Source organism: Notothenia rossii (genome assembly GCF_949606895.1).
Source record: "Notothenia rossii genome assembly, chromosome: 8".
Classification (NCBI taxonomy): Eukaryota; Metazoa; Chordata; class Actinopteri; order Perciformes; family Nototheniidae; genus Notothenia; species Notothenia rossii.
In genome coordinates this window covers 62,205,489-62,231,448 of record NC_136906.1, presented here as the reverse complement: position 1 = coordinate 62,231,448, position 25,960 = coordinate 62,205,489, and the positions used below count along the sequence as shown (strand labels likewise).

The 25,960-nt window shown below is 41.3% G+C and overlaps 2 long non-coding RNA genes across 2 annotated transcripts; both read right to left on the bottom strand.

Annotated features, from left to right (window-relative positions):
• Positions 1 to 14,085: 14,085 nt before the first annotated feature.
• LOC307017272 lies at positions 14,086 to 15,218 on the bottom strand. The gene is made up of 2 exons (XR_013802108.1): positions 14,406 to 15,218; positions 14,086 to 14,185 (listed from the first exon to the last, which is right to left on the bottom strand). It is a non-coding gene; the product is annotated as an uncharacterized lncRNA (long non-coding RNA).
• Positions 15,219 to 19,000: 3,782 nt separating this feature from the next.
• LOC307015231 lies at positions 19,001 to 20,783 on the bottom strand. Its single transcript, XR_013801450.1, has 2 exons — positions 20,297 to 20,783; positions 19,001 to 19,933 (listed from the first exon to the last, which is right to left on the bottom strand). It is a non-coding gene; the product is annotated as an uncharacterized lncRNA (long non-coding RNA).
• Positions 20,784 to 25,960: the final 5,177 nt, after the last annotated feature.

Here is a 25,960-nt window from a genome sequence, read left to right as displayed (position 1 = left end):
AACCCTTGATGCCATTACAAGCTCATTCACTGACATTCAGGTAAATGTAAACGAGAATGTGGGCCCCCATCTGGATGTAAACAACAACGCCCATCAACCAGTAGCAGCCGCGTCCCTGAAAACACCCAAGTACTCGGCTAGGTCAGACTGGGAGGCTTTCCATGCCCAATTTGAACTGCTAGCACATGCCAGGGGGTGGTCAATAGAGACTAAAGCGCTACAGTTAGCGTTGTGCCTCACAGAAGAGGCTTGCCTGCTACTACTCAGCCCTGAGGACCAACACAGCTACGAAGCGTTAGCGGGGGCTTTGAAGAGGCGGTTTAGACAGTGTTTCCCGCCAGAGCTGCTCCGGAATGAATTAAGTAATCGCTGTAGGAAGTCTGGGGAGACGCTGCAGGCGTTGGCTAACGACGTGGAAAGCCTGACGCGGCAGGCGTATGCACACATGCCACCCGGAGTGCAGAGTGAGCTGGCGCGGGATCAATCAATCAATCAATATCATCAACCTCTCTTTCTGTCAAGGAATGTTTACAAATGTTTGCAAGCCGGCTGTAGTTATCCCAATCTTTAAAGGTGGAGACCCAATGTCTACCAATAACTACAGGCCAATTAGTATCCTTCCTACAGTATCAAAAGTTGTTGAAAAACTTTTAGTTGAACGAATTATTAACCATCTGAATAACGGTGCTTTTTCTCTGCATCCAATGCAATTTGGCTTTAGGGCCAATTACTCTTCAGAAACAGCCAACTGTTTTTTCACAGAACAAATCAAATCCAAGATGGATAAAGGTGGTGTTGTAGCAGCAGTGTTTCTCGACTTAAAGAAGGCCTTTTTAATCACAAAAAACTCATATCTAAGCTATCCAGCATTAACTTCTCCACACAAACACTTGGATATAATCTGTTCAACCGTTCTCAGTATGTCAAAGTACAGAATAATCAATCATCTAACCTCCATCTGTCCACAGGTGTCCCACAAGGGTCAATTCTGGGTCCATTTTTATTTTCATTGTACAGTATATAAACGACTTACCATCGATATGTCCTGACACAAACATCCAAATGTATGTTGATGATACTGTAATTTATGTTCACGGAGGTTATCTGACACAAGTGGCTAATGAACTGACAAACAAGATGGTTCAACAGCTTGGTTGGAGCAATGCTGTCTGCAACTAAATGTCAGTAAAACTGTATGTACAGTATGTTCTTCAACAAAACTAAGTCCTCCCGCGTTGAGCCATATGTGTTTGTAAATGTAAACTAGATATGCAAATGCTTGCCTCATGCAAAATGTAATACACAGCCTTACCTCACCTCCGCTCAGACATTTTATCACCATACGCACACCTGTAACTAGGTCAACAAGAGCTGCAACAAGAAGAGATTGCGTTGTTCCATCAAAGAAGAGTTCATTCAGCCAATCTTCATTTTCTTTTAAAGCTGCACAACAGTGGAATTCAATCCCAGTAACGATTAGAGAACAAAAGACCTGCAGTTTATTCAAATCTAATTTAAAAACATGGTTAGTGGAAAATCAGCTCTGTCAACACTGACACAATGTGCACTTTACAACGCTCTGTTTGTACACATGTGCCTTGACCTCTTGCTATCTGTCTGCTTTGTGAATATGTATTTTAGTTTAGTTTTTATGTTTTTAATTATATATGCTTTTATCATAATATAAGCATCTACAGTATGATGAATGTTGTTTTACTGATTGTAAAGTCATTTGAAGTGACATTTTGTGATGACTTTCAACATCTGTCCAGGGACTGCAGATGAAAAATAGCCTGTTGGCTAACTCTGGCGCATTTACAGAAATTTTAATCAATGTGCACTGTCCCTGTCAAATAAATAAATACATTTAAAAAATAAAATTCATCAGGGCCCTCCTCTCTGCTGACTTGAGGGTCAAGGTACAGCTGCAGCATCCACACTCCTTGCAGGCGGACTTGGAGATGGCTGTGGAGAGAATGTGTGGAGTGTAGTTGCTGGGAACAGCGAAAGGGCGGGACCACCGGCTGTGAGGAGCTGCAGAGAGGGGGAGAAGCCTGCATCGGTTGCTGAAATGACTGAACTGATAAGGGCTGTGTCTCTGCAGCCAACACACAGGCCAAGTATCAGGGTCTGCTGGGGGTGTGGTCAGCCAGGACATTTGGCTAGAGACTGCCCCAAGGCACACCAGGCCCAGGGAAACGACGTGTGGCCCGCATAAAGGGGAAGGTGCGCAGCCAGGCCCCAAAAACCCCCAACCAAACCAAAGCCTTATTGCCACCAACACAGACATCGGGGAAGGAGCCCGACAGCACAGCCGGGGGAGCCTGGCTCTACTCGCTCCTGAAGAAGATGACAGCACATGCTTGGAGCCTGTCGTTGTGGCATCATCCGGCTGGATAGCAGAAGTGCAGGACCTGTGTATTCTGGGTTTGGACTTTTTGAGGGCGACTGGTTGCCACCTGGATCTTCAAGCAGACACGGTGAGTTTCCGCGGGGGGCCTGCGATCACTATGACCCGTATCCACACACCTGCTGAACCTTCTGGGAGACTCCCTACGCACCAGTGAGTACCCTAAAAACTGTAAACAAACCTCCCACCTTGCCTTTCGCCCCGGTGACGCTCGCTCAGGGCAACTCCTCACCTGTCACCCCCGGCCTGTGCCACCCAGCCCCAGCCCCCCCTCAGTTAACGCAGACTGGGGTGGAAGAGGCTCAGTCTGCAGTATTGGAGGTGTGAAGGAAGAAATGTGGTGGCCTTAATCCCGAGCAGCAGGAGCAATTGTGGCAGCTGCTGCTAGAGTTCAAGGGCAGTTTCGCCATGAGTGAGGCGGAGGTGGGCCGAACTCATCTGGTAGAACACGAAATTGATACAGGGGACTCGCGCCCCATCAAGTGTCGTCCTCGCCAACTTCCCCTGGCCCGTCAGCAGACTTGTGACGAAGCAGTGCAGAGCATGCTCCAGGCAGACATCATCGAGCACTCCGACTACAGCACCTGCTGTTGGTCCCAAAGAAGACAGGTGGCTGGCAGCTGTGCTCAGACTACAGGCCGGTGAACGGGGTCACCCAGAAGGATTCATACCCCCTCCCCCGCATCGACGAGTCCCTAGCCCTGGTCTCAGCGTCGTCTTGGTTCTATTCCTTGGACCTTCGCAGTGATGCACCCTCTTGCCCCAGAAGCCAGACCAAAAACTGCTTTTTGCACTGGGCAAGGGCTGTGGCAGTTCAAGGTCCTCAGTTTTGGACTTTGTAATGCCCCTGCCACCTTTGTGCGGTTGATGGACAGGGTGCTCTCTGGTATTCCCCATCAGTAGTTCTTGGTTTACCTGGACGACCTTCTGGTGCATGGCAGCTCATTTGAGGCGGCCCTGGGATCTCTAAGAGTGGTGCTGGAAAGGATCAGAGCCGCTGGCTTAAAGCTACACCCAGAGAAGTGCCATTTCATGCAGAGAGAGGTTACTTTCCTGGGCCACAAAGTGGGGGGCGAAGGCATCGGCACCCTGCAAGAGAAAGTGCAGGTGGTCGCAGACTGGCCCAATCCTCGCAACCAGAAGCAGCTGAAGAGTTTCCTGGGCCTGGCCTCGTACTACAGGAAGTTTGTACGGGGTTTCGCTTGCACGGCTGCACCCCTGTTCCAGCTGCTACAGAAGGACAGTGATTTTGTTTGGACTGAGCAATGTCAAGCAGTGTTTGACAGCCTTCGGCGTGCCTTGAGTGAGGCCCCGGTTCTCGCACCAGCCAACCCCATTCTGCCATTCACCCTGGACACGGACGCTAGCGGCGTGGGTGTAGGAGGAGCGCTCTCCCAGACTACACCAGAGGGGGAGCGGGTGGTGGCACACTTCAGCCGGGCGACGATACTGCATCACTCGCAGGGAACGCTTGGCAGTGGTCGTTCCCATGCTCCGCTTCAACAGTTTCTCGTGGGGGTCCCGATGGAGAGAGTAGCAGTTGATGTGGTGGGGCCGCTACCTCGTTCAAACAGGGGTAACCGCTACGTCCTCACCCCCATAGACCATTTCACAAAATGGCCAGAGGCGTATTCCCTCCCTGATCAGGAAGCAGTGACAGTCGCAGATGGCCTGGTGGTGGGCATGTTTAGCCGGTTTGGAGTGTCCGAAGTCCTGCATAGTGACCAGGGAAGGAACTTTGAGTCCCGGGTGTTTGCCTCCATGTGCACACAACTGGGCATGCACAAAACTCGCACCTCCCCCTTGCAGCCTCAGAGCGATGGACTAGTCGAGAGATTTCATCGCACCATGGGCCAGCAGCTGGCCATCCTCACGTCTCAGCACCAGCGTGACTGGGACGATCATCTGCCCCTGGTGCTCATGGCATTTTGCTCTGCATTCCAGGAGGCCACGGCCGGTTCTCCTGCCCTCCTCATGCTTGGGAGAGAGCTTTGCACCCCTGCCGTTTTGGCGTTTGGTCAGCCTCCGGATTCCCTTGACACTCCTACAGGGCCTGAGTACGCCAGGAGACTTCAGGACCGCCTTGATTCATCTCATGCCTTTGCCCGTGATCAGCAGAAAAGTGCTGGTGTGAGACAGAAACGGAGCTATGATACAAGGGCAGCACTTTACGGCCGGGGAGCTGGTCCGGGTCTACAGCCCCCAACGGAAAAAAGGCCGGTGCCCAAAACTTGACAGCCAGTGTGTTGGTCCCTGCAGAGTACTGGAGAGGGTCGGGGAAGTTGTCTACAGGGTGCAGCTGCCTCCCAAGGGGAGAAAAGTTGTGCTCCACAGAGACAGGTCGGCAACAACTTCACAAAACTACAGAAGTTATTTGACATGGATATATTGACCACTTCGCCTTCATGAATGGAAGGAGCCTCAAAAGTAAGTCAAGCACAAAATGTATCTGTATGTCTCTGCTCTCTGGTGGTTTTACTGTTGACATTTTGACTGCTGTTGAGTTACTTCCCAATTGCTCTACACCAGTGATGGGCAACTTTGATGGTGGTGGGGGCCACATAATTGATGTACTGGCCACCAGGGGGCCGCAGATTCACTTGGAACACACACACACAAATTCCATGTGTTGTATGTAATTATTAACAAATATACTAAGTCTGACATCTTCATTGACATTTTACAATCTTTCAGGGAACATCCTCTAATAAGCTCACTAAACAAATATCAGTTCACAGAAATTTCATTTTTACAAGTGGCTTGTTTGTATTGAACAGGTTATTTAACAGTGGAATGCAACTATTTTTAAACTATTGGAAAGCACGGAAAATGTATGTGCATTGAGATTAACCATTACAGTTTTTCTCGATTGCTATCACACATTTTTTTTAAATTGCTCAGTTTCTCAGAACACTAAACACAATTCACAAAACCTAATTTCTCCTGCTAAGTGAAGAACTGCACTCAAAACTACATAAACACTTACCAAATGCAAACTTTTGCACCAAGTATAACACACTTCGTTCATAATACTAGATTGTTTGACCACCCAACTACACACTGCTGAGCATAATCTAAATCACTTTCATCTTTTATGGGCTATGCTCTGTACATAGAGGTTTCTGCAGAGAAAGTTGCTTGAGTATACAGAAATACAGTAAATGAAGAAATACAAATGAGCTGTTGAAAATCACATTTTATTTAAAAATAACATTGTGCAACATGCATCTCAGCACATAGTTACTATGCTTCGGATCTCATGGCATTGTTCGCCAAAACCCAGTTTGAAGCTGCTGCTTCCTGGGCCTCATTGAAAATCCTTAGCTTTCCACCTGCACCTCTTTTTTTCTCAGTCGTTCAGAAAAACAACAAAGATTTAGTGGTTGGTCAGTGTCTGTGTTGCATACAAGTAGGTTTACCACAGTCAATTGTGCAGGATTTTAATTTGTGCAGTTATAGTATGCAACATGCCAACAATTAAATTACAGTAATGAAGTAAATATGTGTCACACAACAGATATAAGCACTGATAAATCATGAATTATGCAGAGCTACAAACTGGTAACTAACCTGTTTTCAAGTCTAAGTGTCCGGATTACAGAGGCAACAGTAAATCGGCTTAGATTAGGCTGAACCCTCTGTCCAGCCTCTCTCATCGTCAATCCATGGTTGATAACATTTCATTTCATTAGAGCAGGGGTCTGCAACCTTTTTGATCAAAAGAGCCATTTTGCTCCTTTTTCCCAAACAGTTTTTTTGTCTGGAGCCGCAAAACGTATTTCATAGCTTGATAGCTAATAAAGTTGTATTTATTGCTATATCAGACAAAAACTACAGTTTTATTGCATTTATTAGGCTATTTATTACATTATATAAAACTATTAACCTCTAATAAGAAACAAAGAACTCCTATAAGGAGAATACAAAATAATACACAGGCCTACTTTAAAATAAATGAAACACAGCACTTGGGGAGTCCTCTGCACATTTGAAGGAAAAAAAAATCTTATTAAAATGGGCCCACTTTGAAATAAAGAAAACATATAACTGCACCCTAAAAAGAGTTAAAGGTAGGGTAGGCAAGAATGGAGAAACCAGCTCGAGTGTGCTAGAATTTGAAAATACACAACCGGAAAAAATATGCCTCCTCCAACACACACGAACGCGCATCATCAATGAGGCCAGTCCACGAGATAAGTTTGTGCACAGATGTAAGGCTGACAGGCAGTTAGGCCATCCAGTTATTTTAGCCGGGCCGGCTAAAATGATTGGTCATGCTTTTTACAGCGCTACGGCTTCCACAGATGACAATTTTGTATGTATTTATTGTCAAAGCATTTAATATATTCATTGCTATCGGGACGTTAAGAGCATTCCATGGAATATAACAAAAAGTGTTTTCTGAAATAAATTACATAACCCATTGAATTATGACTGAAGATTGTCAGCTGTCTTCCTCTCTCTTGTTGTTTCTCGATACGTAAAGGCTGCAGCACCGTTGACAACTTCTCTCTATATATCAAACATACCAGTAAACCAGCATCGTTTGCTGTGAAAGCATATAACTCTGTCCACACATAATTAAATCCTGTGTTCCTCCGGTACTTTTCTTTGATTTATCCATAGTTCGCTCATCGAGCCGGGGGTCAGGTTATTCGCCTCCAAGAAAAGGCGCTCGCGCGGGACCGTAGCAGGATGTGACGCATATTTTAGTTGACCTAATTAAAACCGTTTTGTTTTTTATTTATGTGTCACAGTATCACCTCAAAATACAAGATACGAAAAATGTTCAACCATGCAACAAAATATAAATAGTCCTACAAATACTTTTATTTTATTTCCTTCTTATTTTTGTCTAAGCTCAAGGGAGCCAGAGCAGAGGGCTTAAAAGGCCGCATGCGGCCCGTGGGCCGCGTGTTGCCAACCCCTGCATTAGAGAGTATTCTTCTTTGTCCACGTCCTCTTCCTTTAGCTCTACCTCTACCAATATCAGTTTTACGACAAACTGTGACTGTTTTGACATGGAAATTATTTTTTAAGATTGACAAACATCATATGTGTAATTCTTAACACAATTCAAACGGGATCGAAAGATACGTTTTCTCTCTCCATTGACTTCAATACACAATTTTTCCGAAATAAGGTCCCATGGACCGGAAGTAGATGGGCGTGACTTCGCCACTCTATCGTAATCATAGATAACACGGCAGGGTGCGTGGCCGTGACAGTTTGTTTTCATCTGATTTCCAATTAACAAGTCTTGGTTTTTAGAATATTAAACTCGTTTCGCCAAATTCAGATGATAAATAGGCCTACAACTTTTAAGCTTGTAAAGTTATAATTACAGTGGCGGCGCCAGAGTATTTTTGTTGGGTAATCTATGGTAGGGCTAACCCATCCAGTCAGGGCCGGCCCGTAGCACTGGCGTTATAGAGAGGCGAAGTCCCGCCCATCTACTTCCGACCCATGGGACCCCGGAAGCGGAAAATTATACATTGAAGTCAATGGAGAGAGAAAAGTCATCTTTCGATCCCGTTTGAATTGTGCCACGAATGACACATATGATGTTTGTCAAATTTAAAAGAACATTTTGCAAGTCAAAAAAATAAAAATGTGTCGTAAAACTGTGAAGTTACAATTTTTTTTGTGTGAAACCGCTCAGTGAACTACAACTCTCTGGTCTCGCACAATACGCGTCACCATCACAAAGATGGCTGTCACGTTAGCAAATTTCACCTGTTTCTTTCAGAATGAGGCGAAAAAGTATAAAACTAAGTGAAAATCACTACAAGTCTGGGCATTTTGAGAGCTGTACATACACGAAAGGGAGCGGTTCTGTAAGAGCCAGCATGCGGGACCGGCTTTACAAGGTTTCAGTGAGTAATATGAGTGCAATGTTTAAGGTTAATGTCAGCTAGCTAACATTAGCTAACAAGGTACACTAACGTGTTTTGTTTTAGCAACTAGTTTTCTCCTTAAGAACTTCGTGGTGTCTGTGTATGCTGTGGATAATATTAGTGTTCACAAGAACAAGATACACTCCCGTGTTTTGTTTTAGTTGTTCTTCAGATTGAAGCGGCCAGTTTAATATCGACTATATGTGTGATCTCCTTTTTACATCTCGTTGTGTCATTTGAGTTTATTTGCTGTGTGTAGATTCAAGGATTTTGGTTATCTTGTCCAGGGATGCAAACTTGTCACCTTTCGGCAAAATTCTCAGTTTTGAATCCAAAATAGGTTGTTTGTGTGATTCATGTAGATCTGCAATAAAAATATTTTTGGGGTATGGGAGGGGGTCTGGGACCCGGATTAATGTTAATGAGCTGTGTGCTCGAGTCTTCCTGCCTGTCGGCTCTGCTCATGATGTATAATAAGCCTCTGTTGCTCGGCGATGATGGTCTAGCTTCAGCAGCTACATTACCTACGGTGCGTTCGTTAATATTAACTGTGCGTCCGGAGTCACTGTGGCACAGACTGGCAGGAGGGCCTGGCTCATTTCGTGGCATCTGCAGGCAGTGGCAAGTACTTCCGGCATCTGCCACAGAGGCCGCTACTCCGTGGTATCTGTGGCAAGTATATGCCACAGATGTGGTATCTGTGGCAAGTATATGCCACAGATGCCACAACTTGCCATGGCAAGTATATGCCACAACCATGCCACAACTTGCCGTGGCAAGTATATGCCACAATTTGCCGTGGCAAGTAAATGCCACAAGTTAAGAGAAGGTTTACGGTAGCTGCCACTCGCCTTCCTTGGCAAATGCTGATATTTAAACCCGTATTTATCGCGTAAAATGTCGCTGTTTTGGCATGACTTTATCGGACTGATCTGTACACAAGACTGATGATCTGTTACTGATGGTCCGATCTCTATTTTTCAAAAAGATGAAACATTATATGTTCTATGGATTTTACTTGGAGAACGTGGTTTGTTAAAATAAATAAACGTGCTATTTTTATGATAATACTCAAGATATATTATTAGTAAGTTGACATAAAGATCTAACATTGTTGACCAGAGGTGGGAAATAGGCTAACTTGTATACTCAAGTACTGTACTTGTGATTTAGAAATAGCCTACTTGTGCTATAAGGATAAGGACAACCAAGCGCAAAGCCTACAAGCACTGAAAAACTGGCAAGGGGAGACGGATGAGCATGACTCAGCGTTCTGTCAAGAACTCGAACAATATAAATTGTTCGCCAGTTTCAAAACGCAATAAAAGGGTGGATAAAAAAGCATGCATTGTGTCTCGATTTTTAATATACTGTCATGATTGTCTTAACGGAATAACATGGTTTGTTTAGATTCACTGATATTAATATCTAATAAGAATAATCTGAAGCATTTAAATAAAAATGTTCAACCAGAATTAAAATATTAAACAACAAAACAGATACAATGACATTAATCTGTTTATTAACAACGAAAATAATACAAATTAAGTACATATGCCTGGATTTAAAATAACACATTTATACATGTGTACAATCAAATATAACTGTCCTTTGCCTCATTTATAAAATATAAATCTTAGCATCTCACTAGCAGTGGCAACTGCAATCAGTTACAGCTGCCCTAAGTCTGTAGCCAAGTCTAATAACACCATTGTACACGTTGCTGTGTCAATACAGATATTTATTTTTTAATTATTTGTCTTTATTAGTAACAATACACCTGGTTATCGTAGCAAGCAGTGGAAACTCCCTTCAAGAAGCGACAATTGCCAAGGGCTTGCGTTGCAACGCTCACTTGCCAATATTTCTTTTTTTATTACAATATAGGCCTATGTTTAGCCTAGTATCATAGATATAGCACGTTTGTTTATTTTAGCAAACCAAGTAGGCTATTCCAAGTAAAATTGAATATAAATGATAATTTATTATCTTTTTGAAAAATAGAGATCGCACATCAGTTCTGTGATAGTCCAGCGACATTTTACACGATAAATACGAGTTTAAATATCAGCATTTGCCACGGAAGGCGAGTGGCAGCTACCGTAAAACTTCTCTTAACTCTGGCATCTTGTGGCAACTTCCGTTCAGCATGCGCAAATGCCACGGCAAGTTGTGGCATATACTTGCCACGGCAAGTTGTGGCATATGCTTGCCACGGCAAGTTGTGGCATCTGTGGCATTTACTTGCCACGGCAAGTTGTGGCATATACTTGCCACGGCAAGTTGTGGCATCTGTGGCATATACTTGCCACAGAGGCCACAGAGTAGTGGCCTCTGTGGGAGATGCCACAAATGCCAAGGCACATGCCACGGCGAGTAGTGGCAACACTCATTGTGTTCTAGTATGATAAATAAAATAACATTGTATACCTTGAAAATCAATGCATTCGTTCATTTGACACGTTGGTGATTTTAGGTAGGCTATACAGCGACCCCTGGCGGTTCTAGTGTGAATTAAAAGTAGAAGTAGCCAACCTAAATGTTGGAATACTCTGTTACAAGTAAAAGTCATGCATTAAAATGTTACTTAAGTAAAAGCGCAAAATGATTAGCATAACAATATACTTAAAGTGCATATTACATGTTTTCATTATAATGATTGATCATGAAAGTGTTCTCAAAGCTGGTAAAGGTGCAGCTAGTTTTAATGACTTTGTATACTGTAGTAGGGTATCTTGTGAATTTACTCCAGGAGTAACTATAAAGTCTGATTTAAGACTTGATTATATGTATCATCATTAATCAGAATCTGTAGTAAGTAACTAAAGGTAGCGTATTAAATAAATGTAGGGGAGTAGGCTACAACTACACAATTTACCTCTGAATTGTCGTGGGGTAAGTAACCTACTACGTAACATACCATTTACATACTCAACTAAAGTACAAGTAGGCTATTTCTAAATCACAGGTACAGTACTTGAGTATACAAGTTAGCCTATTTCCCACCTCTGGTCAACAATGTTAGATCTTTATGTCAACTTACTAATAATATATCTTGAGTATTATCATAAAAATAGCACGTTTATTTATTTTAACAAACCACGTTCTCCAAGTAAAATCTATAGAACATATAATGTTTAATCTTTTTGAAAAATATGATCGGACCATCAGTAACAGATCATCAGTCTTGTGTACAGATCAGTCCGATAAAGTCAAGCCAAAACAGCGACATTTTACGCGATAAATACGGGTTTAAATATCAGCATTTGCCACGGAAGGCGAGTGGCAGCTACCGTAAACCTTCTCTTAACTCTTAACTTGTGGCATGTACTTGCCACGGCAAGTTGTGGCATATACTTGCCACGGCAAGTTGTGGCATATATAAGTTGTGGTATATACTTGCCACGGCAAGTTGTGGCATGGTTGTGGCATATACTTGCCACGGCAAGTTGTGGCATGGCTGTGGCATATACTTGAAACGGCAAGTTGTGGCTGTGGCATATACTTGCCACAGATACCACATCTGTGGCATATACTTGCCACAGATACCACGAATAGCGGCCTCCGTGGCAGATGCCGGAAGTACTTGCCACTGCCCGCAGATGCCACGAAATGCGCTTGCTGTCTCTCCAGAGTGGTCCGATGGTGAACAGCTGTTAGAACGGGCCGTTCAGGTGTTCAGAGCAGAGCTCCCTGTCGGAGCGGCAGAGCGTGATGTGCACTGAAAAGTTTTTTTCCCCCGTCGCAATTTTATCGTTGAGCTAGCTAACTAGCATACATTGTCACTATCTGCTAACGTTAGCTTTAGCCTTCGTTTTCTAATCGTTTTTTTCATAGGCTATAAACAGAGGTGGTATAAGTATATATCTTGTACTTGATTAAAAGTAGAAGTACTCAGTTCTTGTACTTGAGTAAAAGTAGAAGTAGCCTACTCAGATCGTGTAGGCTACTTGAGTAAAAGTAGAAGTACTCAGATCTTGTACTTGAGTAAAAGTAGAAGTACCAGAGTGTCGGAATACTCTGTTACAGTAAAAGCCCTGCATTCCAAATGTTCCTCAAGTAAAAGTAGAAAAGTATTATTATCAAAATATAGTGAAAGTAGCGACAGTAAAAGTAGTCATTTTGCAGCTTGGTCCATTTCAGAATAATATGATATGTTTTATAATGATTGATCATTAAAGTGTTATCAAAGCTGGTAAAGGTGCAGCTAGTTTGAATGACTTTGTATACTGCAGGATAGCTTTTGGATTTACTCCAGGTGGAACTAAAGTCTGATTTAACACTTGATTATATTTCACATCATTCATCCACATCTGTAAAGTAACTAAAGGTATTAAATACATGTAGGGGAGTAAAAGTACACCATTTACCTCTGAACTGTAGTGGAGTAGAAGTACAAAGTAGCAAAACATTGAAATACTTAAGTAAAGTACAAGTATCTCAAAATTGTGCCCAAGTATAGTACTTGTTGAGTTTATGAACTTAGTTACTTTACACCATGTGGCTATAAAGATAGAAAGACTAAGCCTTGCACAGAGGCATGAAAATACATTTTCAAAATGCTCAACAGTGCTGCCAAAATTATAAACTGACTGCTACACAATTAAAATAAATGCTTTTTATATATTTCTATTAGATGTGACTCTTTGGCGTTTCTGTTATTATTAACACTGCTGCTTTAGTTGTTCTGACTGCTAAAATCCTCTGTTATTCCTCATTTTAAAGCCGATATTCTGTGGGGTCAGGGGGCTCAGATCCTTGTCACCTTTTTCATACCTGATGAGTTTGCATCCCTGTTGTCAATTTGTTTGGTTATCTAGGCACAGCTGTGTGTGACTCCCTCTGGTACACTGGTATGTGTATTCCTAATGTAGAGAGCATTGATTAATTAATAAACTACACACTGACTCTAGATCCTGACCAAATCCTTTTTTGTTGATCAAATGTTTTTCAAAAATGTATTGTATATTATATAACAGCTGCACATCACAGACCGGAGTCTCTGCTACTGTGGACCACGAAGGAGGCGATCATCATCCCCATCCCCAAAGACCCGGCATGGCATGGAAATCTCCTCCTCCTGGAACAATTCTACACCCAGCATATGCTCCCTGTGTTGGCCAGTAGAGAGGAGGACATTTAAATAAACATACTCTTAACACCCTCGGACTCTGCGTTGTGTTTCGTATGTGTGATGGGGTGTTATGCAGAGGGGAGGAAAACAGGACACAGCAGATTGGGATTGTGGTGGAGATGCTGAGCAGTTATTTAATTGTTGCGTGTAATTATTATTATACTGCGTGCTTCTTAGTTATTCCATCTTTTGCTGTAACATGGATCTGTATGTAACTCTATATTTACTTGTTATCTACCACACTTCCTTCTACATCATACACCATCATTATACATGGTGTATATAGGATATATATATGTGTGTATACATATCTGTAAATTGTATAATTTTATTTTTCGTATTGCTTTTGTCCACTCAAATACACTTGGCCCTTTCTCTTTTCCATGTGGAAAATGGCAGCTGCATATTCTGTTTTTCTCATCTGGCTCCCTGTCTGCTCATCTACAATGAGACAATTATATAATTAATTACTAATAATCATTTAAACCTGTTATTACCAATATTTCACAAATTCTTCATGTAAACTTAAGAGTACAGCTGTATGTTGAGTGTCAACTTTGCTTGGTTCATCTTACTGGGGGACAGCTACATGGATGTCGGTGCAGAATGAATTTATTATTGACTCAGAATGAAGCACAACTTCATGTCATACAATACATTGACTTTATTTGTAATTGTGTACAAAAATATGAATATTGATTAGCAAGCAGGACCTGCAGGAACAGAGAATGGTGATGGATGGAGCTGGGAAGAGAGAAGAATAAAGAAAACAGATCAACTTTATTATCAGATATTAAAAATTCAATTTCAAAACAAGTTGCCGCTCCTACAGTTTTCTAATATGTAAAGATGATTTCACATGACCAATGCAAAATATCACACTCAATACATGTGTGTCTCTGGGGGGTGCATTGTGCATTTGATGTATATAAATAATATACCATAACCAAATGCTATTACGTACAGTGGAAATCAGGTTGCCAGAGCAGGTCAGACCAGTGTGCATGTTCCTCAGGGTCTCGGCAGTTACAGGTGAGGTAAAGAAAATAAAAGAGAAAAAGGTCAGAAACAACACTTTAAAGTAACAACACTGAATAATTATATCTTTTAATAATTTTCTCTCAATAATCCCTCAACTACTGTCTTTCCAACAAACAGATTGACTCACTCTCACTATCATCACAATGAAACAGGTCCAGAAGAATATCATGCAAAGCTGCCTGCCTTCCTTCCTTCGACTCTCCCTGAACTGCCTGATCTTTTAATGTTCAATGTTAACCATTTGTGCAGATAGCATTAAGTAGAAAATATGCTAATGTAGCGTTAGCCTACCTCCCGCCCCCTTAGCACCTGGTGGAGGGGGCGATAGGCTACTCTTCAAATGTTTCACAAAATACTTACCATCATGACTACTCTTACTGTTTAACATTTTGGTTTACTTCATGTTAAGGCTAATACAAATTACAAGTCTAAGTAATGTAATGTAATGTTAACTAACATGCTCGGGACTAGCTAGGTAGCTAACTTGACTATGTTCCATGCAAAACATGTATATTACCTGATATGTTTGGTCCAACGACTCCTGGTCCTTTCATAAGACGGGAAGCGATAGAACGAGCAAGTGGTATGATCACTTTTGTGATTACAACCTGGTACAAAGCACACAGGCATCTTGTAAAAGTGAATTTATTGGAGCAATCTCTTATATTTATTGGAGGGAATAAATCAGTCTTCTTCTTCTTCTTTGCTTTGCGAGTCGCAACCAGTCTTGGAGCATTATCGCCTATGACATCACTTACGCGACCCAGAATGCATTTGGGATTTGTAGTCTTTCTAGTTGCGTATTTTTCATAGTCTTATATTTCAACAGTTTTAGGACAAACTGTGACTTTTTTTACATGGAAATGATTGTTTAAGATTGACAAACATCATATGTGTCATTCGTGGCACAATTCAAATGGGATCAAAAGATAACTTTTCTCTCTCCATTGACTTCAATGTATAATTTTCCGCTTCCAGACCCTTTTACAGCCAACGTCATCAAAAAGTTGCGCGCGCATGTGGGCAACGGAAGTGGTGTTGTTTTCAAGCAGTTCTGAATGACAAAGACGAGGTAGCAACTGGTTAGCAAGCATTTACAAACTGTACCCAGCATCAACATGTCTGGTTGTTGCGTATATGGTTGTACGAATCGCTATTCCACCGGCGGACTAAAGTTTTATAGGATTCCGAGAGGACCACGACCATTTCAGAGCAACCGGTGGCGTCTGGCTGCAGGCGATTAAACGTGGAATGAGGACATAATCAAAAATGCTCGCGTCTGCAGCGCCCGCTTTATATCAGGTAATGAGGTTATCTAGCCTACTCTTTGATTTTACGGGAGAGCCTTGTTTACATTAGTGATTGTCTGTATGATGTAGAATAATAATCAAATGCAGCTAATGTTTGATAAGCTGGCGTTAGATTTGCCTAGTAGCTTGCCAGGCTAAACAAACGTGTTTGTGTTTTATTTTTGCAGGCGAGGCATCATTGGACTCTAGTAGTCCTGATTTTGTGCCATCTGTGTTCATGTACACAAAACAAAGCCAGAACCCAAATTCAAAGATGGACAGGTAAGATTAGAGTTGACATCCTCTCAGTCGTATTTTGTTTTGTTTACCTCTCTTGCATAAGCTTTGGTGCCTACAGCTGCTGTTTTGAGATATGGATTAGTCTAACTATGAATTTCTGCTGTTACTGTAGGTACCATTGGAAAAGGAGGAGAGCTGACACTGCAGCAAATCAACGTGTTACTTCTGAAACTCCAGAACAAGAATGCAGCATGGATCCAGAACAAGAATGCAGCATGGATCATTGTCCTGGTATGAATATATTTATGAATATATCATCTTACAATTAACTGATTGATTGTCAGGGTTCCCACCCTCACTGAAAGAATCAGTGTGCTCCTAGTGTGTGTGTGCTCCTGCCAGGCCCACTGCTCCAATTGCTATGTATGTCTGTGTGTGACGTGTACACTGGCCCCTGGATGGGTCAAATGCAGAGGAAAAATCTCCCCCTGGGATCGATAATGTATCTTCTCTTCTGTCATGGAAAAGTTTTGAAAATTCATTGGTAAAAATGTGTGAGAACCCCTGAATTGTGAATTTGTTTGCATTGGTTGCAGCACATGCAAATTTTTCACTTTTCTATATTAAAGCTGAAGAGGATATCCCAGTTCCAAAGAGAGAGTACGATGATCTGAACCTGAGATACAGTCAACTTCAGGAGGAATATGTCAACCTGCGACAGGAGTTTGACACACTACGAGCAGAAAATGTAAAGCTTAAAGAGGAGCTGCACAAATCTACATTCTCCTACACCACTGTTAAGTGCAACATTGGACAATTGATTTTTCTCACAGGACTGACCTCTGTGGTCTTTGAGTGGCTGATTACAAAAATGATGGGCAGCGTAGAAAGAATTCACAACAAACTTACAGTAGAGGACCACCTATTGATTATATTGATGAAATTAAGGTTGGGCCTATGTAATACTGACTTGGCTTATAGATTTCAGGTATCAAAAACCACCTTATCAAATATTTTGCGGAGCTGGGTCCCTGCTATGGCCTTGGTCCTCAAGCCACTCATTAAATGGCCAAGTAAGGGTGCAGTACTTAAAAATATGCCAAAAATATTCAAGCGCAACTTTAGAAGATGCCGGTGCATAATAGATTGCACAGAAATGTTCATAGCTAGACCCAGTAATCTGACTTCCAGGGCCCAGACATGGTCAAACTATAAACACAACAACACCATTAAATATTTGATCGGCATCACTCCAGCTGGTGCAATTTCATTTCTGTCTCCTGGGTGGGGTGGACGGGTTTCAGACAAGCAGATCACTAAGGAGTCAGGTTTCCTCAAACTTTTGGAGCCTAGGGATGAGGTTTTAGCAGACAGAGGATTTCTCATCAGAGATGAGCTTGCGGCCTATGGTGCAACCCTTCGTATCCCTCATTTCACAAAAGGAAAGAAGCAGCTTTCTGCACAGGAAGTGGACACATCTAGACAACTTTCTCGTGTGAGGATCCATGTAGAGCGAGTTATTGGTCAGTGGAAAAACTTTAAGATTTTACAAACAGTTATTCCTTTGTCGCAGGTTGACATACTAGATGATGTTGTTATTGTATGTGGTGCCCTCACAAACCTCTGTAAGAGTGTTGTTCCCAAATGAGTTACACATAACCATGTATGACTTATAAAGTGATTTTACATTTGTAAAACATGTATATAGGCCTACTGTACTTAAAACTGAATGCATTTTAATAAACCTCCCCACATTGGCTGCCACTGGTGTGTCTAATGGTCCTTTCCCCCCCAGATTATCTCAACAATTCAGAGTGCAGTATCACATTTATTTGTAATGTTGTTACTAACAGAGTTTCATTCCATTCAGGTGCCATTAAAGTGCCACTAAGCATTAACAACATAAAAAGTAGGAGTATGTACAATATATTAGAATCAAACGGGTTCTGTATGTTGTAAACAGTAAATAATAATTTTAGGTCGCAAATTATCTCTATGGATACATATATAGCATTACAGAATAAAACTTAAAATATCTTGTTGCACTGAAGTGCATCTAGACACGGCTGTCAATAACAACATCAAATGTAAAGAAAAGGCTGATGATGAATTCATTGTTTCAACTGTAATGCAACTTTAACAACCAGGGAAAGACAATCCATAACCGACATCTAACACCATATCTGGCCATATCCGTGTCACTGTTTTCCAGGCTCGTCAGCACTGCAGCACCTGGGTTCACATCCCGCAGTTCCCGGATGTCATCATCTGTCAACACTGATAATAGAGCAACAAAAAGAGACAATTAGTGTGCTGCATAATGTTCACATTTTAAGAATAATGACTGAATTATTCTAAAACCAGACCAGTTAAGCTGTAGATAACAAACAATCGAATTTCTAGAATCAGTAATCTGAAGACAAAAGGGCAGACATATTCAAACTATAATAATAATAATAATGCATTTATTTTATAAGGCGCCTTTCAAGGCACTCAAGGTCGCCGTACAACAAGGTTAAAAACAATTTTTACAAACATAGTTAAAAGCAAAACACAGTTTAAAAACATAACTACTAAAAACATACAGCTTGCAGCACAGGTCAGCCATACGCTTGCCTGAACAGGTGGGTTTTGAGGTGAGTTTGGAAAGTGGTGATAGTGTCCATGTTTCTAATATCAGGGGGGAGGGAGTTCCAGAGGTGAGGGGCAGAGCGGCTGAAGGCTCTTGACCCCATGGTGGAGAGACGGGCTGGGAAAACTTTGAGAGTGATGGAGGAGGCAGACCTAAGAGACCGGGTGGGAATGTTGACATGGACAAGGTCAGACAGGTATGGGGGGGCGAGGTTATGAATGGCTTTGAAAGTATGAAAGAGGATCTTGTAGTCAATGCGGTGTTTAATGGGAAGCCAGTGGAGTTGGTGTAGTACAGGGGTGATGTGACTGATGACAGGGGTTCTGGTGATGATACGGGCAGCAGCGTTTTGGACCAGTTGGAGTTTGTGTAGGTGTTTGTGGGGGAGACCATAGAGAAGGGAATTGCAATAGTCCAAGCGGGAGGTGACGAGAGAGTGGACCAGGATAGCGGCACTGTGGGGAGTGAGTGAGGGGCGGAGGCGGTTGATGTTTCTGAGATGAAAATAGGCAGACCGGATGGTGTTGTTGATATGGGTGTGGAAGGAGAGGGTGCCGTCGAGGACGACACCCAGACTCTTGACCTGAGGGGAGGGGGAAACCGGGGAGTTGTCGATGGTGAGAGTAAAACTGGGTTGCTTGGTGAGTGTGAGTTTTGAACCAATGAGGACTACCTCAGTTTTATCACTGTTGAGTTTTAGGAAATTTGAGGTGAACCAGGATTTGATTTCCTGTAAACAGGTACAGAGGGAGGGGGGTGGGAAGGTGGAAGAGGGTTTGGAGGAGACGTATAGCTGGGTGTCGTCCGCATAGCAGTGGAAATTGATGTTATGATGATACAAATGATACTGAAACTATTCAAACTGAGCGTGTATGTTTACAAAAAGTCATGATGCCACGTTGGTCTGTAGGCCTTTTCATCTCTGCATCACCAAGTAACACCTTTCTCAGGCTACATTATGGTGTCAAAACACTGAGGAGAAATCCTGAGAATTAATTAAATGCACTATGGCAAAAGGAAACTTATCTCGGCTCTGTCAACTATTACATGCCTCTGGGTGTGATACTATTCTTCCTAGCAGATGTTGAAGCTGCTGGAAGTTGCCTGCCAAGCCTCTTTGGTTTGTGGAAGCTGATTTCCCTCAATGGAGCTGGTCTGACTTCTTTCCTGCTGATGTCTTTCCACATGCACACTCCAGAAGTAACCGCTGCTTTCTCTGTCCTTCCCATCCTAACATAGAGCTTAACTTTGAATAATATTGCAGCTGCATGGCTGCAGCATGACCCAAGCCTGAAATTTCACAAAATCATAATAAACATACTGGGCTTGAAAGTAACATTTGCTCTCAGACGAATCTCGGCTCTGGCTATGAAGTAGGTAAACATCTAACTTACTAGACATGTGAGTATCCTAAGCTTAATCAGGTTTTGAATGTAACTGAATGATATTGGCTGCTGAAATTTTGAACCCTGTTGTCGCTGTGTTGTTGTTCATGAAAATGTTAGTTTCAAACCCTGGTTATGATGAGAAAGTTACAGGGCAAGGCATACGATTTTTGATATGGAAAGGAGAGTAATAGCCAGCTGAAAGGACAGTAACACACCCCTGAACTGTTACCTACAAGCCCACAACACCAAATAATAGGCTACTTACCCCGCCATACAGGTGCAATTCGCTGTGAGGACGTCGTTTTCTCGTTGGTTGATTATGACCCAAGCCTCATACATCGTTGTCTTGTGTCCTTGTCTTTGACTAGGGAGAATTTCTGATCTCAAAATACAAAACTCTGAGTCTATGTCATGGTATTTGAAGTTCTGTACATGACCACAGACAACGTATTCGTAAGCATCCACTGACTTATAGGCTCGTAATTTCTCTCTGGTGTTCACGCTCGGTTTCTCAATTAAATATATCTGGCCACTGTATATTCGGCCACTTGCTATCGTCTTCAACCCACTCATCAATAGAACACGGATCTGGAAGTCGGACACCATTTGTCAAAGTCGACTTGTTAAGGTAACATTCACGATCTTTAGTTGATAATCCCCTTGCGTAGCTTGACAAGCTGTTTATCTCTGCCATCCTTCTGTTGCCACCATGCGCGCGCATACGTTCTACGTCATCATTGTATACAAACACAAAAAGGGATGTTCGCCTTGGGCGCCAGATCTAGGGAGGCGCTGCGCTGGTAGAAAAACATTTTTGACCGTTGGTGCTCATCCTAATTTTCGGCCTTGATGTAACAACATTCATAATTAAGTAAATGTAACTACCTTTTTGTACCCCGGTTACACTTTTCATTTGCCCTGTAAGATGGGCGCTGTAAGTGATGAAAATGGGGGATGTTGGCTTATCTGGCGCCCGCAGCTCACAGCCAAAGTGCGAGTGAGCTTGGGAGCGAATGAGGGAGAGAGGGAGGGTGCACCGGTACCGGCGCTGTTGTTATTAGAATCTGGTGCTAGCTGCTCTAACGGATATTAGAAGAAGACGTTTCTACAATAATGTGGAGGGAGAGTCCTCTCCAGTCAGACTGAGAGGCTGATAACTACAGCTCAGTGAGGTAAAGGACTCTGAGTGTTTAGATAGTTAACTTTAGTCTAAGTTATCTCAGTGGGTCTCAAACGTTTTGGTCACAATTTATGTAAACATATTTCCAAGGCACTCCTCTATAATTATTGGGATAAAACAGATTTGAAATCATTTCAATGTATACTATAGGACAGTAAACCAAAAATATTGTTTTAAACTGGAGAGATTAAAAAAAATGCGCAAATAAATAAATGTTAATAGGTCAAATAAGATATGAATGAACAACAAAAATAAAATAAGTTACATTTATTTGTTATTGGCTTTGGTAGGTTATTGGTTATGTTCACATACTTATTTGATTAATAAAATGTAAACCAATCTTTTTCATATGGGTGTTTAGAGTTGTACCCCCTAGATCTAGTAGTAATTCTGCTTAAAGTGCACCAGATTGAAGCATTTTACTTTAAAGGTCACATGTCATGGCTATTTCCAGTGATCATAATTCCATTGTTGAGGTATACTAAAATAGAAAAATACTGTGCAATTTTCCAAACTCACATTGGTTTCGCATACAGCATCTCTGTAAAGTATGTGTATTGATGCTTCTGTTTGCATACGCGTTGAGGCGCATCCCATAGTGAGACATCTCACTTCATGTTACTCTGAGAACTGGGGTTACGTAAGTAACCTATAGTTTCTTGTGAGTGTTTCCCCGGGAAACAAACACAATACACACAAACGCGTCACAGATTATTTTGCGGTATTTGAAATCATGTACGCAACTCGCTACGTAACTAGGAGTCTAGTGGACGGTATCAGTACTACAAGTAAAAAAATAAATTATATATATATATATTTTTTTTAAATTAATTACGTTGTTTATAAATTAATCTGAGATCAATTTATGTTTACTGTGTAATTTGTGAATGTTTGTTTTACTGAAAAGGACACTGTAGTTGCTTGTTGTTTTGTTTTCCAATTCGGATCTGTTTGTGCTGCATAATGAGTTAGTCTTTTGGTATATATCTTTGAATGCGCAGCAGAGTAAAATGAGTGTTAGTCATGTATTTTATACATGCATTGCTGCTTCTTTTTGTAAACATAAACTTATACTATAACAACTATATTTGAATGCACAGTTGGAGTGTATATCTCTTTAAGTTGCATTCAATACTGCTGTCTAAATGTTATCCAGTGGAAAAACTAATTCAATGTTGTGTCATTTGTTGTGAAAGGCATGAACCACAAATTGGAGAAGTGCTACAAACCGTGTTATGTTTTTTTGGTAAATTGCGAATGTCCTACGTTTTATACCTTGTGCACAGTAAATTCACAGCTCAAAACAAGCAGATCCCACTGTGGCCCATTAAACAGGCCAGGATTTGCACTTTGTTTAGAATACAACATTGAGATTTAAAATGGCAGTATCTACAGCTTTCTTTGTGGAATATTTTAATCGCTTTCACAAGGGGAGACTGATGTAGATAACATTTCCTATGACTGTGCTGGTACATTACTTAATACAGTATCATGATATGCTAATGTTTTAGGACATTTTGATCCGGAAGCTTTATAGAACATTTACTAAATGGGTTCTACCATTATTGGTGTTTAATGACATTATCAGCATGCAGTTGTGTCCAGTAATTGCTTACAACACAGGAAACTGAAGCTCCGTTTTGCTCAGTATATGATTACTGTTGATCACATAATGTAGCTGTTCATGTTCCCTTGACTAAAGGTCTGGAGTTAACGAGTCATGAAAATGTGCAATATGCAGTCAACCGGTATGTTGTTTCTGTCATGAACATCTGATCATTAGAAAAAACTATATCAGTTAGCAACACCTGCTGTAGTTGCACTAATTAACATTTTAAATGTTTTTATATAAAAAAAACCTGACCTTTGCAGCATTATACATCTCATTCATTACACCATGAATGTTTTAGCTGAAAATAGCTTTTAATCTTCTTAAGTGGAAGGATCTCTTTCTACTTTTACAGTTTTTCTCGATTAATAACACACTAAAATTATACATAAAGCACAATTATTTTAACTGACACTCAAAGAGCAAAACATCGGCTCAAATCTCCAAAACTAAAAACACGTTTTCAGCTTTTCACCAATTTGCAAATCAAAATGCCTCACACATGGACCAATGATCAAGAAACACGTTCCACCTGACCAAACACCTGATAGCATAATTGTTGGCTCATCAATCAGGATGTTAGCACTATAAAAAGACCACAGGTGAGTACTTTCTTACAGCAACAATGGAAGCCAACATGGAAGCAAGAGGAAGAGGAAGAGGAAGGGCTGGGCTGAGAGTGAGAGGAGGAAGAATGAGAGGTAGAGGTAGAGCTGGAGGAAGAGGACAAAGAAGAATACTCTCTAATGAAATGAAATGTTATCAACCATGGATTGACGATGAGGGAGGCTGGACAGAGGGTTCAGCCTAATCTAAGCCGATTTACTGTTGCCTCTGTAATCCGGACACTTAGACTTGAAAACAGGTTAGTTACCAGTTTTTAGCTCTGCATAATTCATGATATATCAGTGCTTATATCTGTTGTGTGAAACGTATTTGCTTCATTACTGTAATTGAATTGTTGGCATGTTGCAAACTATAACTACAAAAATCCTGCACAATGTACTGTTGTAAACTTACTTTTATGCAACACAGACACTGACCAACCACTATGTCTTTGTTGTTTTTCTGAAGGACTGAGAAAAAAAGAGGTGCAGGTGGAAGGTTAAGGATTTTCAATGAGGCACAGGAAGCAGCAGTTACAAACTGGGTTTTAGCAAACAATGCCATCACACTTAGATAGATCCGAAGCATAGTAACTATGTGCTGAGATGCATGTTGCACAATGTTATTTTTGAATTAAAAAAAAAACTCATTTGTATTTCTTCATTTACTGTATTTCTGTATACTCAAGCAATCTTTCTCTGCATAAACCTCTATGTACAGAGCATAGCCCATAAAATATGAGAGTGATTTAGATTATGCTTAGCAGTGTGTAGTTGGGTGGTCAAACAATCTAGTATTATGAATTAAGTGTGTTATATTTGTTGCTAAAGTTTGCATTTGGTAAGTGTGTATGTAGTTTTGAATGCAGTTCTTCATTTAGCAGGAGAAATGAGGTGTTTTGCACTTTGGGTGTGTGGTTTTGTGAATTGTGTTTAGTGTTCTGAGAAACTGAGCAATTTAAAAAAAAATGTGTGTTAGCAATCGAGAACAAATGTAATAGAAAAAAACCTTTGTGTTTGAAATTGTGGAAATATTATTTTGTAAAGATGCCATAATCAAAAGATAAGACGGGCCTGTTTCTCTTTGTTGGGTCCGCAAAGTTGGTTCCTGCCATATATCAGAACTTATACTATGTATGACTGTTTAATTCTCTCTGAAGCAGTTTCCTCTGAATTGTCTACTTCCAGTGTAACGCAAGCTAATCCTTACATGCTTGTCAAGTCCCCACATTGTAATGCTGTGTCTTTTGCTTGGAAAGCTGCCGCATTAATTCAGTCTCACCTTATTCTGTGACTGGGAAGGCATTACAAGTCTGAATATAAATGGTATTTCAGTAATTTGCCAAGAATCACTTTTAAAAAGAGGCTCCATAAAACACCCTGCTCTTGAATAAATCCTGAAGAACAAGATGATTACATACCCTCATGTGGGCACTGGCTGTTCTCATCACCTCATTAAATAGTTTAGGCAACAGCAGACTCATTTTATGGAGGTACAAAAGGGTCATTTACATTTAGCTATTCAGTGTTTCCCCTGGATGGAGTAATAGCAGCGGTGCTAAGGCACGTGGGCCCCCCAGCATAATGTGAGCGCGGAGCGCGTGACATTTTTTTGTGTGTGCGCGTGCGAAGAGCGCCCCGCCAATTTGTTTCTATGTGTCTGCCAGCACAAGAAAGGCTCTTGAGGCCTAGTGCCAGGGCCGGTTCTAGCCAATTTGCTGCCCTTGGTGAGATGTTTTATATAAAGAATAAATGAAAAATCTCTACAAAAGACAAATACACTACAAAAACAGAAACTTATTGACATAGGTAATACAAGTCAAAATGGCTTCAAATGTATTCAGTATTGTATGACCATGTTTTAATTTGGGGGTGGATGTCACATCCTCTAGGGGGTCCGGGGGCATGCTCCCACGGGAAGATTTCTTTGAACATTTTAAAATAAAATGCTTCAATCTGGTACACTTTGAGCAGAATTACTAGAGACTAGATCTAGGGTTTACATTTTAATAATCAGGGTCATAAATGTCCCTTGGTCATGCTTAAGCTTTTACTGACTTGTAATTTTGAAGGGATTCTAGTCCAAAAAGGAAGTTTCTAAGATATCAAATGGACATTAACCTTTTAGTCTGGATTTAAATTGAAAAGTAAACATTCAGTTGACGACTACTATTTATGTCAGGTTGTTTCTTTGTTTACAACATGTGTATGGAAAGTATGAAAGCTGAAACTATCTGTAGTAAATCTTAACTTTATGCTGAAGGCAGTATTAGAGTTTGAGGGGTACGAAACTACACATTAATGCGCTCTACTTGCTAAAGTCTTTCCTTGGTCCTTTCAATCCCGCATGTTGAAATGAATTTCCATTGGATCTCTCCTTTTTGAATTGATATGCATACAGCGAGGAAAAGGTTGGCTATGGCAGATCAACAGAGTTTTTGTCAACAGAGCAACAGTCTGATGACAGCGTGATGATCATGCTCGGTGTAGTCCCAATCTGGTCAGGTATACTCGAGGCTGAGCACTAAAGAGAAG